This window comes from Ambystoma mexicanum, chromosome 4p (genome assembly GCF_040938575.1).
Source record: "Ambystoma mexicanum isolate Mex_15411 chromosome 4p, UKY_AmexF1_1, whole genome shotgun sequence".
NCBI classification, from domain to species: domain Eukaryota; kingdom Metazoa; phylum Chordata; class Amphibia; order Caudata; family Ambystomatidae; genus Ambystoma; species Ambystoma mexicanum.
Genome location: NC_090927.1, coordinates 1,270,785,874 through 1,270,799,031, shown reverse-complemented (window position 1 = coordinate 1,270,799,031; position 13,158 = coordinate 1,270,785,874). Strand labels below are relative to the sequence as shown.

General features: G+C 47.5%; 1 non-coding gene and 16 pseudogenes across 1 annotated transcript; all 17 read right to left on the bottom strand.

Moving 5' to 3' along the window:
- Nucleotides 1–2,511: 2,511 nt before the first annotated feature.
- On the bottom strand, nt 2,512–2,630 carry LOC138455517 (5S ribosomal RNA; annotated as a pseudogene).
- Nucleotides 2,631–2,942: 312 nt separating this feature from the next.
- On the bottom strand, nt 2,943–3,061 carry LOC138459663 (5S ribosomal RNA; annotated as a pseudogene).
- A 106-nt stretch (nt 3,062–3,167) lies between these two features.
- LOC138456023 (5S ribosomal RNA) lies at nt 3,168–3,286 on the bottom strand (annotated as a pseudogene).
- A 332-nt stretch (nt 3,287–3,618) lies between these two features.
- Nucleotides 3,619–3,737, bottom strand: LOC138458379 (5S ribosomal RNA; annotated as a pseudogene).
- A 782-nt stretch (nt 3,738–4,519) lies between these two features.
- On the bottom strand, nt 4,520–4,638 carry LOC138456027 (5S ribosomal RNA; annotated as a pseudogene).
- A 106-nt stretch (nt 4,639–4,744) lies between these two features.
- Nucleotides 4,745–4,863, bottom strand: LOC138459350 (5S ribosomal RNA; annotated as a pseudogene).
- Nucleotides 4,864–5,196: 333 nt separating this feature from the next.
- Nucleotides 5,197–5,315, bottom strand: LOC138456084 (5S ribosomal RNA; annotated as a pseudogene).
- Nucleotides 5,316–5,647: 332 nt separating this feature from the next.
- On the bottom strand, nt 5,648–5,766 carry LOC138459463 (5S ribosomal RNA; annotated as a pseudogene).
- Nucleotides 5,767–6,738: 972 nt separating this feature from the next.
- On the bottom strand, nt 6,739–6,857 carry LOC138459403 (5S ribosomal RNA; annotated as a pseudogene).
- Nucleotides 6,858–6,964: 107 nt separating this feature from the next.
- Nucleotides 6,965–7,083, bottom strand: LOC138458204 (5S ribosomal RNA; annotated as a pseudogene).
- A 332-nt stretch (nt 7,084–7,415) lies between these two features.
- LOC138458777 (5S ribosomal RNA) lies at nt 7,416–7,534 on the bottom strand (annotated as a pseudogene).
- A 106-nt stretch (nt 7,535–7,640) lies between these two features.
- LOC138458776 (5S ribosomal RNA) lies at nt 7,641–7,759 on the bottom strand (annotated as a pseudogene).
- Nucleotides 7,760–10,657: 2,898 nt separating this feature from the next.
- Nucleotides 10,658–10,776, bottom strand: LOC138459701 (5S ribosomal RNA; annotated as a pseudogene).
- Nucleotides 10,777–11,528: 752 nt separating this feature from the next.
- LOC138457810 (5S ribosomal RNA) lies at nt 11,529–11,647 on the bottom strand (annotated as a pseudogene).
- A 557-nt stretch (nt 11,648–12,204) lies between these two features.
- On the bottom strand, nt 12,205–12,323 carry LOC138453988 (5S ribosomal RNA). Its single transcript, XR_011260685.1, has one exon. It is a non-coding gene; the product is annotated as a 5S ribosomal RNA (ribosomal RNA).
- Nucleotides 12,324–12,429: 106 nt separating this feature from the next.
- Nucleotides 12,430–12,548, bottom strand: LOC138459831 (5S ribosomal RNA; annotated as a pseudogene).
- A 107-nt stretch (nt 12,549–12,655) lies between these two features.
- On the bottom strand, nt 12,656–12,774 carry LOC138455865 (5S ribosomal RNA; annotated as a pseudogene).
- Between the last annotated feature and the right edge of the window lie 384 nt (nt 12,775–13,158).

Sequence of the window (13,158 nt, the reverse complement as noted above, 5' to 3'; positions counted from 1 at the left end):
CTCACCTCCTGAACATGGAGCACAAAAAAGCCTACAGCACCTGGTATTCCCAGGCGGTGTCCCTTCCAGGTACTAACTAGGCCCAACACTGCATCGCTTCCGAGTTCAGGCACATTCAGTGTGTTGTGGCCGTAGGCTCTGGTCCTAGTGAGTTTTGCACTGTTTTTTTTAACTCTATTTATTGGTTTTAACAGTTTAACAAACAAAGTATGCATCTCTTGTAATATCAAACGTTAATCAAAGAATTACGTATCTCCCCCCACCCCCAACTCAAGACCACAGTCAACATTATCTTCCAATTATGATGGGCCGGATTGATGGCTAGGACAGTCCGAACCGTCCGAGGTATCGTCAGAGATATTAGGATGCAGTAGTGGCTCTGTTAAGGCCACCCAGCGGTGCAGTTCTCCACTGGAGTCCAGCCTCTGTTCGAGGTTTGCCGTTTCCCACGCGCCGGTCTCCGCCGTTATCCATTTCGTCAGGTCCCCCCACCACAGTGCCTTATACGGGGTCTTTGGGCTCTTCCATCCCATGGCTATGCGTCTCTTCGCAGTTATGTAAATCAGATCCCTGAGTTTGTTTAGAGGCTTATTTTTGTGGTTGCGTTTGCATCTGCCCAGGATGCAGGCTGCGGGGTTGTTCACCTCTAGCTCAATATCTGCGTCCGCCACCCTCTCCTGAACCTGTGTCCAAAAGTGGCGTATCTCCGGGCAGCCCCAGAACATATGCGTCATTCCCGCTCTCGGCTCCTTACATTTGGGGCATACCTGGGCCTCAGCTCCTTTGAAATTGGATATGGCCTCTGGTGTTAGGTAGGCTCTGTTGGTGATGTATAATTGAATGAGCTGCAAACGGGCATTCCTAGAAACTTTTTTGTGGTAGTGAGTTATTTTCTCCCATTCGACCTCTGCAAAGTCTTGGCCAAGTTCGGTTTCCCATTTTTCTTTGCTTTTGAGCTCGCTGTTTGTCGTGCCCTGGAGCAGGGTTTCATACAATCGCGAGGTTTCATGGCCGCCTTCGGCTGTGTTTAATAGTGTTTCTATGACCATGTTTTCCGTCTTTGGGGTGGTAGCCTCTCGCCATCTAACCATTATGGCTTGTGTCACTGCCCTATGGAGCAAAAATTGGCCAGCGGGTAATCCCGTACTCTCAGCAAGGTCAGTGAAGGGTATGATCTCTTGGTCTCGTGTTAGGTCTCCTAAGGTGGCCACTCCGTAGGGTTCCCACTGGGTGCGTGATTCGAGAGAGCCCCATGGCTGGTAAGCCATAATTGCTGCGATGGGGATTTGAGGTGAGAAGGGATCAGCTGACCCCACAGTTCTGCACGCTCTGTTCCAGAGCTTTATTCCAAGTTTGATTAGGTATGGGAAGGGCTGTGTGAGTCTGTTCCGGACCCATAGTAGGTCCCTCAGGAGGAGATAGGGCAATGCAGGTTGGAGGAGTCTAGTGTCCGTGGAGGTCTCGTCAGCCATCCATCGCATCACATGCCTTAGTTGGCTTGCCAGGTAGTACAATTCGAAATTGGGGACTTTGATTCCTCCCCTCTCGTAGGGTCTTTGGAGTGTGTCCAGCGCCACCCTGTGTCTGCCTCCCTGCCAAGGAACCATCTACATAGTTTATTTATGTTTCTGAAGAAGGAGGGGGGGATGTTGTAGGGAACGTTTGTAAAGTTGTATAGTAAGCGGGAAGAGCAACCATTTTGAGGAGACCGGCCCTTTCCGGCCATCGAGAGCAGGAGCTTGCCCCAGAATTCCATAGATTTTTCTAGAGTGTCTTTAGCTCTCACCATGTTGAGTATATGTTCCGTGTATGGGTCCCGGTGTATAGTGATTCCCAGGTATCTAAAGGAGGTCACTTGCCATTCTAGATCCAGGGAGGGAAGGGATCTTAGGTCTTCTTTATACAGTGCGGCAAGAGGGTAGAGGCAGGACTTGTCTTTGTTAATTCGGATACCCGTGTATCTGCTAAATCCGTCCAGTGTTTCTAGAATGTAGGGCAGGAGGTGTTCTGGGTTATGTAGGTACAATAGCGTGTCGTCCGCGTACATAGAGACGAGGTGGGTCACTCCGTCTATTAAGATGCCCCCATCTCCGTATTCCTGTCTAAGGTATGCGGCTACGGGTTCGGTGGCAATGATGTATAGCATCGGGGAGAGTGGGCAGCCCTGACGGGTGCCCCTGTGTAGGGCCCATTGAGTTTTGCACTGTTAAGCATCTTCTTGGCTAGACCAGGCAGTTTTGAAAGACAATTGAGAAACGGCTCTCTTTCTAAACATGAAGCACAAAAATGCCTACCACACCTAGTATTCCAAGGAGGTCTCCCCTCCAGGTACTAACTAAGCCCGACACTGCCTCACTTCTAAGATCAAACGAGACGGTGCACGTTCAGTGTGATGTGGCCGTAGACTTTGGTCCTTGTGAGTTTTGTCCTGTTAAGCATCTAGTCGGCTAGACCATGCAGTTTTGAAAGACATTTGAGAAATGGCTCACTTCCTGAACATGGAGCACAAAAAGCCTACAGCACCTGGCATTCCTATGTGGTCTCCCATTCAGGTACTAACTAGGCCCGACACTGTTTAGCTTCCAAGATCAGATGAGATCAGGGGCATTCAGTGTGGTGTGGCCGTAGGCTCTGGTCCTAGTGAGTTGTGCATTGTTAAGCATCTAGTCGGCTATACCATGCAGACAATAGAGAAATGGCTCACTTCCTGAACATGGAGCACAAAAAAGCCTACAGCACCTGGTATTCCCAGGCGGTCTCCCTTCTAGGTACTAACTAGGCCCAACACTGCGTCGCTTCCAAGTTCAGGCAGATTCAGTGTGTTGTGGCCGATGGCTCTGGTCCTAGTGAGTTTTGCACTGTTAAGCATCTAGTCGGCCAGACCATGCAGTTTTGAAAGACAATTGAGAAATGGCTCACTTCCTGAACATGGAGTGCAAAATAACATACAGCACCTGGTATTCCCAGGCAGTCTACCACCCAGCTACTAACTAGGCTCGACACTGTTTACCTTCTGAGATCAGACGAGATTGGGTGCATTCAGTGTGGTTTGGCCGTAGGCTCTGGTCATAGTGAGTTTTGTCCTGTTAAGCATTTAGTCGGCTACATCATGTAGTTTTGAAAGACAATTGAGAAATGGCTCACTTCCTGAACATGGAGTGCAAAATAACATACAGCACCTGGTATTCCCAGGCAGTCTACCACCCAGCTACTAACTAAGCCCAACACTGCTTAGCTTCTGAGATCAGACGAGATCAGGCGTATTCAGTGTGGTGTGGCCGTAGGCTTTAATCCTGATGAGTTTTGTCCTGTTAAGCATCTAGTCGGCTAAATCATTCAGTTTTGAAAGACAATTGCGAAATGGCTCCCTTCCTGAACATGGAGCGCAAAAAAAGTCTGCAGTACCTGGTATTCCCAGGGGATCTCCCATTCAGGTACTGACTAGGCCCAACACTGCTTAGCGTCCGAGGTCAGACAAGATTGGGCGCATTCAGTGTTGTGCGGCCTTAGGCTCTGGTTATAATGAGTTTTGTCCTATTAAGCATCTAGTCGGCTGGACCATGCAGTTTTGAAAGACAATTGAGAAATGGCTCACTTCCTGAACATGAAGCACAAAAAAGCCTACAGCACCTGGTATTCCCAGGCGGTCTACCTTCCAGGTACTAACTAGGCCCAACACTGCTTAGCTTCCAAGATCAGACAAGAGAGGGTGCATTCAGTGAGGTGTGGTCATAAGCTCGGGTCCTAGTGAGTTTTGTACTATTAAGCATCTAGTCTGCTAGACCATGCAGTTTTGAAAAACAATTGAGAAATGGCTCACTTCCCCGAACATGGAACACACGAATGCCTAGAGCACCTGGTATTCTCTGGCGGTCTCCCATCCAGGTAATGACTAAGCCTGACACTGCTTAGTTTCTGAGATCAGACAAGATCAGGCGCATTCAGTGGGTTGCGGCCATATGCTTTAGTGTTAGTGAGTTTTGTCCTGTTAAGCATCTAGTCGGCTAGACCATGCAGTTTTGAAAGACAATTGAGAAATGGCTCACTTCCTGAACATGGAGCACAAAAAAGCCTATAGCATCTGGGATTCCCAGGCGGTCTCACATCCAGGTACTAACTATGCCCAACACTGCTAAGCTTCCGAAGGCTGACAAGATCGGGCGCATTCAGTAGGTGTGGCCGTAGGTTTTGGTCCTAGTGAGCTTTGGCCTGTTAAGCATCTAGTCGGCTAGACCATGCAGTTTTGAAAGACAATTGAGAAATGGCTCACTTTCTGAACATGGAGCACAAAAAATCCTGCGGCAATTGGCATTCCCAGGTGGTCTCCCATCCAGGTACTAATTAGGCCTGACAGTGCTTAGCTTCCAAGATCAGATGAGATCGAGAGCATTCAGTGTGGTGTGGTTATAGGATTTGGGCCTTGTGAGTTTTGTACCTTTAAGCATCTAGTTGGCTAGACCATGCAGTTTTGAAAGACAATTGAGAAATGGCTCACTTTTTGAACATAGAGCACAAAAAAAGCCTACAGCACCTGGTATTCCCAGGCGGTCTCCCATCCAGGTACTAACTAGGCTCAACACTGTTTACCTTCTGAGATCAGAGGAGATCCGGTGCATTCAGTCTGGTGTGGCCGTAGGCTTTTGTGCTAGTGAATTTTGTCTTGTTAAGCATCTAGTCGGCTAGACCATGCAGTTTTGAAAGAAAAGTGAGAAATGGCTCACTTCCTGAACATGGAGCACATAAAAGCCTAGAGCACCTGGAATTTGCAGGCGGTCTCCCATCCAGGTACTAACTAGGCCCAACACTGCCTAGCTTCCAAGATCAGACGAGATCGGGAGCATTCCGTGTGGTGTGGCCGTAGAATTTGGGCCTTGTGAGTTTTGTACCTTTAAGCATCTAGTTGGCTAGACCATGCAGTTTTGAAAGACAATTGAGAAATGGCTCACTTCCTGGACATGGAGCACAAAAAAAGCCTATAACGTATTGTATTCCCAGGCGGGCTCCCATCCAGGTACTAACTAGGCCCAACACTGCTTAGCATCTGAGATCAGATGAGATTGGGCGCATTCAGTGTGGTTCGGCTGTAGGCTCTGGTCCTAGTGAATTTTGTCCTGTTAAGCATCTAGTCGGCTAGATCATGCAGTTTTGAAAGACAATTGAGAAAATGGCTCACTTCCTGCATATGGAGCGCAAAAAAGCCTACAGCACCTGCTATTCCCAGGCAGTCTCCCATCCAGGTACTAACTAGGCCCAACACTGCTTAGCATCTGAGATCAGACGAGATTGGGCGCATTCAGTGTGGTGTGGCCGTAGGCTCTGGTCAATAGTGAGTTTTGTCCTGGTAAGCATCTAGTCGGCTAGACCATCCAGTTTTGAAAGACAATTGAGAAATGGCTCACTTCCTGAACATGGAGCACAAAAAAGCCTACAGCACCTGGTATTCCCAGGAGGGCTCCCATCCAGGTACTAAGTAAACCCGACACTGCTTAGCTTTTAAGCTCAAACAAGACTGGGAACATTGAGTGTGATGTGGCCGTAGACTTTGGACCTTGTGAGTTTTGCCCTGTTAAGCATCTAGTCGGCTAGACCATGCATTTTTTAAAAACAATTGAGAAATGGCTCACTTCCCGAACCTGGAGCACAAAAATGCCTAGAGCACCTGGTATTCCCAGGTGGTCTCCCATTCAGGTACTAACTAGGCCCGACACTGCTTAGTTTCCAAGATCAGAAAAGAGTGGGTGCATTCAGTGTGGTGTGGCCGTGGGTTCTGGGTTTTATGAGTTTTGTACCTTTAAGCATCTAGTTGGCTAGACCATCCAGTTTTGAAAGACAATTGAGAAATGGCTCACTTCCTGAACATGGAGCACAAAAAAGCCTACAGCACCTGGTATTCCCAGGCGGTCTCTCTTCCAGTTACTAAATAGACCAACACTGGATCGTTACGAGTTCATGCACATTCAGTGTGTTGTGGCCGTAGGCTCTGGTCCTAGTGAGTTTTGCACTGTTAAGCATCCTTTCGGCTAGACCATGCAGGTTTGAAAGACAATTGAGATCGGCTCACTTCCTGAACATGAAGCACAAAAATGCCTACAGCACCTGGTATTCCGAGGCGGTCTCCCTTCCAGGTACTAACTAGGCCTAACATTGCATCGCTTCCGAGTTCAGGCACATTCAGTGTGTTGTGGCCGTAGGCTCTGGTCCTAATGTGTTTTGCACTGTTAAGCATCTAGTCGGCTAGACCATGCAGTTTTGAAAGATAATTGAGAAATGGCTCACTTCCTGAACATGGAGCACAAAAAAGCACATAGCCCCTGGGATTCCCAGGCCGTTGCCCATCCAGGTACTAACTAGTAGTGACACTGCTTAGCTTCTGATATCGGGCACATTCAGTGTGGTGCGGCTGTAGGCTCTGCGTCTTGTGAGTTTTGTACCTTTAAGCATCTAGTCGGCTAGACCATGCAGTTTTGAAAGACAATTGAGAAATGGCTCACTTCCTGAACATGGAGCACAAAAAGCCTACAGCACCTGGTATTCCCAGGGGCTCTCCCATCCAGGTACTAACGAGGCTCAACACTGCTTAGCTTGCGAGATCAGAGAAGATTGAGCGCATTCAGTGTGGTGTCGTCGTAGGTTCTGGTCATAGTGAGTTTTTCCTGTTAAGCATCTAGTCGGCTAGACCATGCAGTTTTGAAAGACAATTGAGAAATGTCTCACTTCCTGAAGATAGAGCACAAAAAAAGCCTATAGCACCTGGAATTCCCAGGCGGTCTCCCATCCAGGTACTAACTAGGACCAAAACTGCTTAGCTTCCAAGGTCAGACGAGCTCAGGCACATCCAGTGTGGTGTGTCTGTAGGCTTTGGCCATACTGAGTTTTGTCCTGTTAAACATCTAGTCGGCTAGACCATGCAGTTTTGAAAGACAATTGAGAAATTGCTCACTTCCTGGACATGGAGCACAAAAAAAGCCTACAGCACATTGTATTCCCAGGCGGGCTCCCATCCAGGTACTAGCTAGGCCCAACACTGCTTAGTGTCTGAGATCAGATGAGATTGGGCGCATTCAGTGTGGTGTGGCCGTAGGCTCTGGTCCTAGTGAATTTTGTCCTGTTAAGCATCTAGTCGGCTAGATCATGCAGTTTTGAAAGACATTTGAGAAATGGCTCACTTCTTGGACATGGAGCACAAAAAAAGTCTGCGGTACCTGGTACTCCCAGGGGGTCTCTCATCCAGGTACTGACTAGGCCCAACACTGCTTAGCTTCCGAGGTCAGACAAGATTGGGCGCATTCAGTGTTGTGCGGCCATAGGCTGTGGTCTTAGTAAGTTTTGTATTGTTAAGCATCTAGTCGGCTAGACCATGAAGTTTAGAAAGACAATTGAGAAATGGCTCACTTCCTGAACATGGAGCACAAAAAAGCCTACAACACCTGGTATCCACAGGTGGTCTCCCATACAGGTACTAACTAGGCCCACCACTGCCTAGCTTCCAAGATCAGATGAGATCGGGAGCATTCAGTGTGGTGTGGCCACAGGATTTGGGCCTTGTGAGTTTTGAACCTTTAAGCATCTAGTTGGCTAGACCATGCAGTTTTGAAAGACAATTGAGAAATGGCTCACTTCCTGAACATGGAGCACAAAAAAGCCTACAACACCTGGTATCCACAGGTGGTCTCCCATACAGGTACTAACTAGGCCCACCACTGCCTAGCTTCCAAGATCAGATGAGATCGGGAGCATTCAGTGTGGTGTGGCCACAGGATTTGGGCCTTGTGAGTTTTGAACCTTTAAGCATCTAGTTGGCTAGACCATGCAGTTTTGAAAGACATTTGAGAAATGGCTCACTTCGTGAACATGGAGCACAAAAAAAGCCTACAGCACTTGGTATTCCCAGGTGGTCTCCCATCCAGGTACTCACTAGACCTGACACTGCTTACATTTCAAGGCCAGGCGCTTTCAGTGTGGTGTGGCCGCAGGCTTTAGTCCGGGTGAGTTTTTCCTGTTAAGCATCTAGTCGGCTTGACCATGCAGTTTTGAAAGGCAATTGGGATATAGCTCACTTCCTGAACATGGAGCACAAAAAAGCCTACAGCACCTGGTATTCCCAGGTAGTCTCCCATCCAGGCCCAACACTGCTTAGCTTCCGAGATCAGACAAGATTGGGCGCATTCAGTGTGGTGTGGCCGTAGGGTCTGGTCATAGTGAGTTTTGTCCTGTTAAGCATCTAGTCAGCTAGACCCTCCAGTTTTGAAAGACAATTGAGAAATGGCTCACTTCCTGAACATGGAGCACAAAAAAGCCCACAGCACCTGGTATTCCCAGGTGGTGTCCCTTCCAGGTACTAACTAGGCCCAACACTGCATCACTTCCGAGTTCAGGCACATTCAGTGTGTTGTGGCCATAGGCTCTGGTCCTAGTGAGTTTTGCACTGTTAAGCATCTAGTCGGCTAGACCATGCAGTTTTGAAAGACAATTGAGAAATGGCTCACTTCCTGAACAAGCAGTAGAAAAAAGCCTACAGCAACCAGGATTCCCAGGCAGTCTATCATCCGGTACTAACTAGGCCTGACAATGCTTAGGTTCTGAGATCAGCCAAGAGCGGGCGCATTCAGTGTGGTGTTGCCGTAGGCTTGAGAAATGCTAAGAGTATTACTCTTATGCAGTTGCATTTAGTAAGCTAAGCCATAAAGCCACTTGCATCATAAAACCACGCTCATCACTCAATCAGCGCTCGATCAGGCACGAAATATAAGACTTGTGGGCCCATTCAGGACTCCTATGTCTAGTAAATAAATTTACTCCATCCTGTTTCTGTTGCAGGGAGTTGGAGAAAACAACCAACACAATGATAATGATAATGATAAGGCATTTGTAACGCGCCTATACACAACTGTTTCAAGGCGCGAATAATAACAATAATGGCTTTCTTTCAAGCCTCTTTATGGACTCAATATTCTCTGTACTGCATTACATGTAAATGTAGATTTATTATCCATGAACACACTACCCGTATGTTAATTCTATGTAAATAGGTTTCTCCAGCCCTCATGTTGTTGTCCAACATTTCCGCTATAAAAAGGGATACATTTTTTTTGGAAACATAAGCAAATTTACTGGATGTCTTCCCACTTTCTTTCCTCAACTCTGAAAAAACGGAAGTCTTATTCTTCCCCTCCAACACATTTCCTCCTCCTTCTCCCCTCCTTTTATTTTCTTTCCTCCTACTAACTTTCCTATCTCTGCCTCTGCTCGCAACCTTGGCCTCCACCTCAACTGTACCCTCTCCCTTTCCCATCATATTTCTCTTACCTCTCGCGCCTGCCGCTTTCACCTATTCAATGTTCTCAAAATGCGCTCCTCCCTCACCTTCCATGCTACTAAACTCCTAATATCTTCCCTCATTTTCTCTCGACTTTTCTATTGTTCTTCTCTCCTCTTTGGACTCCATGCCTCTCACCTTGCTCCCCTCAAATCTCTTTTACCACTTTGCCATCCGTACCCTCAGTCTTCTTGCACCTCTTGATTCCATTTCTTCCTCCCATGCTCTTCTTGGCTGGCTTCCCTTTCACTCCCAACTTAAATTTAACTTCCTCCTAAATCTCTTCATGGGCTAGCTCCCCCTTACCTTTCCTCTCTCCTTTCTTTCTACTCTCCTTCTCGCTCCCTCAGATCCGCTGATCGCTTCCTACTCACAGTACCTTCTTCCCCTTGTGCTTCCTCTCGTTTCCTTTCCTTTCAGCTTCTAGCCCCCCATCACTGGAAGTCTTTACCTCTCTCCATCCATTCCATTTCCTCTTACCCCTCTTTCCGTGCCTCCTTGAATTCTTTCCTTCTTCATACCCTGCCCTAACTCCCCTCCTCCTATTATCTCTTTCCTTTATCTCTACCCTCCTTCCTACTTCCCCTCTTCTTCCCTTTCTTTCTCATCCCTCCTTCCCTCCCCCTGTTATCTCTGTATTCTTCCCCCGCTCTGATCTCCCTTTCTACTTCCCTTTCTTCCTCTCATCTATTCCTCCTTCAGAACTGGTCAGTTGAGCTACATACTGTTTTTGCTGGTTTGTTTCATGTCTTTGTAACTTTATGCTTCTTGTTTACTATGTATTCTTGTTGTTGTATTGTTAAGCGCTTTGGCGTAATGGCTATATAAACCTAATAAATACAAATAAATACAAATTTAAAAAGCAATTGACAAGTGGCACAATTACTAATCATGGAGCACAAAAAAGTCCCCAGCACCTGGTATTCCCAGGCAGTCTCCCATCCAGGTACTAACTAGGCCCAACACTGCTTAGTGTTCTAAAATCAGGCACATTCAGTGTGGTGTGGCCATAGAATCCGGTCTTAATGAGCTTTGTACTGTTAAGCATCTAGTCGGCTAGACCATGCAGTTTTGAAAGACCATTGAGAAATGGCTCACTTACTGAACATGAAGCACAAAACAACTTCCAGCAGCTGGCATTCCCAGGCGGTCGCCCGTACTAAGTAGGCCCAACATTGCATTGCTTCCGAGTTCAGACGAGATTGGGCACATTCAGTGTGTTGTGGCCGTAGGCTCTGGTCCTAGTGAGTTTTGTACTGTTAAGCATCTAGTCGGCTAGACCATGCAGTTTTGAAAGACAATTGAGAAATGTCTCACTTCCTGAACATGGAGCACAAAAAAAGCCTATAGCACCTGGAATTCCCAGGCGGTTTCCCATCGAGGTACTAACTAGGCCCAAAACTGCTTAGCTTCCAAGGTTAGATGAGCTCGGGCACATTCAGTGTGGTGTGTCTGCAGGCTATGGCCAAATTGAGTTTTGTCCCGTTAAACATCTAGTCGGCTAGACCATGCAGTTTTGAAAGACAATTGAGAAATTGCTCACTTCCTGGACATGGAGCACAAAAAAAGCATTCAGCACATTGTATTCCCAGGCGGGCTCCCATCCAGGTACTAGCTAGGCCCAACACTGCTTAGTGTCTGAGATCAGATTAGATCGGGGCATTCAGTGTGGTGTGGCCATAGGCTCTGGTCCTAGTGAATTTTGTCCTGTTAAGCATCTAGTCGGCTAGATCATGCAGTTTTGAAAGACATTTGAGAAATGGCTCACTTCTTGGACATGGAGCACAAAAAAAGTCTGCAGTACCTGGTATTCCCAGGCGGTCTCCCATCCAGGCCCAACACTGCTTAGCTTCCGAGATCAGACAAGATTGGGCGCATTCAGTGTGGTGTGGCCGTAGGGTCTGGTCATAGTGAGTTTTGTCCTGTTAAGCATCTAGTCAGCTAGACCATCCAGTTTTGAAAGACAATTGAGAAATGGCTCACTTCCTGAACATGGAGCACAAATAAGCCCACAGCACCTGGTATTCCCAGGTGGTGTCCCTTCCAGGTACTAACTAGGCCCAACACTGCATCACTTCCGAGTTCAGGCACATTCAGTGTGTTGTGGCCATAGGCTCTGGTCCTAGTGAGTTTTGCACTGTTAAGCATCTAGTCGGCTAGTTTTGAAAGACAATTGAGAAATGGCTCACTTCCTGAACATGAAGCACAAAAAAGCCTACAGCACCTGGTATTCCCAGGCGGTCTACCTTCCAGGTACTAACTAGGCCCAACACTGCTTAGCTTCCAAGATCAGACAAGAAAGGGTGCATTCAGTGAGGTGTGGTCATAGGCTCGGGTCCTAGTGAGTTTTGTACTATTAAGCATCTAGTCTGCTAGACCATGCAGTTTTGAAAAACAACTGAGAAATGGCTCACTTCCCCGAACATGGAACACACGAATGCCTAGAGCACCTGGTATTCTCTGGCGGTCCTCCATCCAGGTAATAACTAAGCCTGACACTGCTTAGTTTCTGAGATCAGACAAGATCAGGCGCATTCAGTGGGTTGTGGCCATATGCTTTAGTGTTAGTGAGTTTTGTCCTGTTAAGCATCTAGTCGGCTAGACCATGCAGTTTTGAAAGACAATTGAGAAATGGCTCACTTCCTGAACATGGAGCACAAAAAAGCCTATAGCATCTGGGATTCCCAGGCGGTCTCACATCCAGGTACTAACTATGCCCAACACTGCTAAGCTTCCGAAGGCTGACAAGATCGGGCGCATTCAGTGTGGTGTGGCCGTAGGTTTTGGTCCTAGTGAGTTTTGTCCTGTTAAGCATCTAGTCGGCTAGACCATGCAGTTTTGAAAGACAATTGAGAAATGGCTCACTTCCTGAACATGGAGTGCAAAATAACCTACAGCACCTGGTATTCCCAGGCAGTCTACCACCCAGGTACTAACTAGGCCCAACACTGCTTAGCTTCCGAGATCAGATGAGATCAGGCGCATTCAGTGTGGTGTGGCCGTAGGTTTTGGTCCTAGTGAGTTTTGTCCTGTTAAGCATCTAGACGGCTAGACCATGCAGTTTTGAAAGACAATTGAGAAATGGCTCACTTCCTGGACATGAAGCACAAAAAAGCCTACAGCACCTGTTATTTCCAGGTGGTCTCCCATCCAGGTTCTAAGTAGGCCCAACACTGCTTAGCTTCCGAGATCAGATAAGACGGGGCGCATTCAGTGTGCTGTGGCCATAGGTTTTGGTCCTAGTGAGTTTTGTCCTGTTGAGCATCTAGTCAGCTAGACCATGCAGTTTTGAAAGACAATTGAGAAATGGCTCACTTCCTGGACATGGAGCACAAAAAAAGCCTACAGCACCTGGTATTCCCAGGCGGGCTCCCATCCAGGTACTAACTAGGCCCAACACTGCTTGGCGGCTGAGATCAGATGAGATCAGGCGCATTCAGTGTGCTGTGGCCGTAGGTTTTGGTCCTAGTGAATTTTGTCCTGTTAAGCATCTAGTCGGCTAGATCATGCAGTTTTGAAAGAGAATTGAGAAATGGCTCACTTCCTGAACATGGAGCACAAAAAAGCCTACAGAACCTTGTATTCCCAGGCAGTCTCCCATCCAGGCCCAACACTGCTGAGCTTCCGAGATCAGACAAGATCAGGCGCTTTCAGTGTGGTGTGGCCGTAGGCTCTTGTCATAGTGAGTTTTGTCCTGTTAAACATCTAGTCGGCTAGACCATCCAGTTTTGAAAGACAATTGAGAAATGGCTCACCTCCTGAACATGGAGCACAAAAAAGCCTACAGCACCTGGTATTCCCAGGCGGTGTCCCTTCCAGGTACTAACTAGGCCCAACACTGC